Here is a 2,870-nt window from a genome sequence, read left to right on the forward strand (position 1 = left end):
CTTACTTTTTGCTTTCATACATTCGTTTGCTTGTACTTAATATGACCAATTACCCCGTTCGAGTGATAATCTCGTTTTTCCAATGGGCATAAACTTCAGTTAAGGCTTGGTGGAAATGCCCTATTATACATCATTATTTAAAAAAAATAATTTATTTTTTAAATCGGTTGAAAAATAGTCAAGCTGTTAATGGATAAGTTAAAGTACGCAAATAACGTTCTTTTGTAAAAAATGAAGGGTTCGGTAGTTGTAAGGAACCTATTTTCATGTTGTACTCGATCTTACCTATAACCTACGCTAAATTTCGTTTCATCTTTTTTTTTTCGTAGCACCGTGTTATCAAGGTTATGTTTTCTACTACGCAGGATCTCAGGCTCACCAGACTTTCCCTTAAATACGTAGAAACAAAAATCAGTAGCTTATTTTGTCTCATTCACTAGCCTGTACATACACTTAGTGAGTTATAAACTTCATTAATTATAAATATTGAACTCTAGTTTTTGTTGGGTAGTTTGATCCTTAGCCTTTGGAACCATCGCATCTGGGGTAATTTATGTAATTTTTGCAGATTAATTAAAAAATTAAATTTCAGGTACAGTTAATTTCAAGATTTTGGTACCGAACAAATATATTTAACATTTTGCATCACCTTGTCAAATTTTGTGCCAAAGCTTTGTGAACGCCCATGATAAACGTGACTTTTTGTTATTTTGAAGCTACTTATTTTCACATTTCGAAATCCTAAAAAAAATGTAATAGGACCTTCTTGCTCAGTCAAAATAACGATTTTTCGGTCTCTAACAACAAGCAAAATCATCCAAGCAAACTATGTAAGTACAAAACCAATATATCCATCTTCTATCTTCTATTTATCTATCTATATATATAAATGTGAATGTCTGTGTTTGCATTACCGTATTACTTTTGAACTGCGACACGGAATCGCACGAAACTTTGTACACTTATTTGTTTTTACTTCGGGAAGGATATAGGCATAGAGAAAAATCGGCAGTACTGGAAAAGGGGGTGTGGCACCTCCCATTCTAACTAAAACTTTCATGTTGTATATCTCTTAAAATATTTGTGGTAGAGTACTGAAACTTGGTGTCGAGATAAATGAAATTAATTCCATACTCATGCGAAAATGGGCGGAATTGGAAGAGGGGGCGTGGCACCTCCCGTAGGCGTTAAATATTTAATCAGCTATAACTTCGGAACCGTAAGTTACATGAACTTTAAATTTGGTATGCAGACATATGCATCTATGGTAGGTGCTTTTAGTAAGGTAAATATTTAAACGAGTCTGTAAAACGGGGCGTGGTACATCCCAAAGGCGTGGAATTTTTTATCAGCTATAACTTCGGAACCATAAGTCACATAAGCGTGAAATTTGGTATGCAGACATATTTATGGTACATACATAGGTACTTATAGTAAGGTATACATAAATGAGTTTGTAAAAGGGAGCGTGGCACATCTCATAGGCGTGGAATTTTTAATCAGCCATAACTTCTGAAAAGTCACATAAACTTGAAATTTGGTATGCAGACATATCTATGGTACATAGGTGCTTATAGTAAGGTATGTTTATATAAATGAGTTTGTAAAAGGGGTTGTAGCACATAACACGGGCGTTGAATTTTGTATCAGCCATTACTTCGGAACTACAATTTACATGGCCCCTTTAATTCTTTCTGGTATGCCTTTCGAATTTACAGGACTCAGTTTAGAGCTCGCTTAGCTTTTGCAATGACAATAAACAAGAATTCCTTAAAGCAAAACCCAAATTTTATCGAAAATAAAATCTATGATAATTTGAAGTATTAAAACCATGTTGTGAAATAGTATTAAAGTTATTACTAGAGAACCCGAATGCCGCCAAAAAGCCAACATTTAATTAAATTTTTTAAACAGGTGAAACCCTATTAAAAATACTCTAAAAATATTCCTAATGATTAATCTAAACCATTTCTCAGTGATGAGAGGTCTCGCATGGTGTCGGTTTTCATTTCATAAAATTTCAAATCTCCCTGTAACTTCAAAAAATAAAACCTGTGCACATCTATGTAGAATCCCAGTTCTTTAATATGACTACTCATTTTGCAAATTCCAAATAACGGTGATGACCTTCAAAAAAATTAATGGCAACTCTAATTAAAAATATCATTAGCCTATAGTTTTCTTAAAACTCTTTCGTTTGACACTAATATTTCGATATTTCATTTATGTATCTTTCGTATAAGTAAAACAAATTCGACTTGTCAAACAGGTGGCAACCCCTTTAAAAGTATTTTCAAACTAAAATTTTTCGCCTGCCATTGTTATACATATTTCAATTAACTGATGAATTAAGTTGAATTTAATTTTTGTAAGCACATGGCAACTCTCCTAAATACAGTTTAGAAATAAATTATTTTCAAACCCATTTCGATTTATACCCATCTTTTGACAATCCATTTAACTTATTAAATAATTTGAGCTAAATTTTTTCACCAAAAAAAACAATTGCTCAGCTTAAAGATTTCTTAACACCCGTTCTTTTGATAACCATATTTTAAAATTATGTAGAAATTATGTAAAATTGTGTAGAATTAAACCAAATACCACTTTCAAAACAGGCGGCAACCCTCTTAAAAATTATTTTCGAACTAAAATTTCCTTAAATACTTTTCGTCTGACATTGTTATAAATATTTCATGTAACTGATGAATTAAGTGGAAATTTATTTTTTAAACACGTGGCAATCCTCCTAAATATAGTTCTTAAATAAAGGATTTTAAACCCATTTCCACTGACAACCATCGGTTAGTAATTCATTTAACTTATTAAATAATTTTAGTTTAGCCCTTTAAACTGGGGTAACCCTCAAA

General features: G+C 32.0%; 1 protein-coding gene across 1 annotated transcript in view; it reads left to right on the forward strand.

The window, feature by feature from the left end:
* LOC118734151 (syntaxin-binding protein 5-like) overlaps positions 1–2,870 on the forward strand; it is an 86,838-nt gene that overhangs the window by 82,944 nt on the left and 1,024 nt on the right. The window lies entirely within an intron of this gene.

This window comes from Rhagoletis pomonella, unplaced genomic scaffold, assembly GCF_013731165.1.
Source record: "Rhagoletis pomonella isolate Grant_MI unplaced genomic scaffold, Rhpom_1.0 Rhpom_scaffold_00002, whole genome shotgun sequence".
NCBI lineage: Eukaryota > Metazoa > Arthropoda > Insecta > Diptera > Tephritidae > Rhagoletis > Rhagoletis pomonella.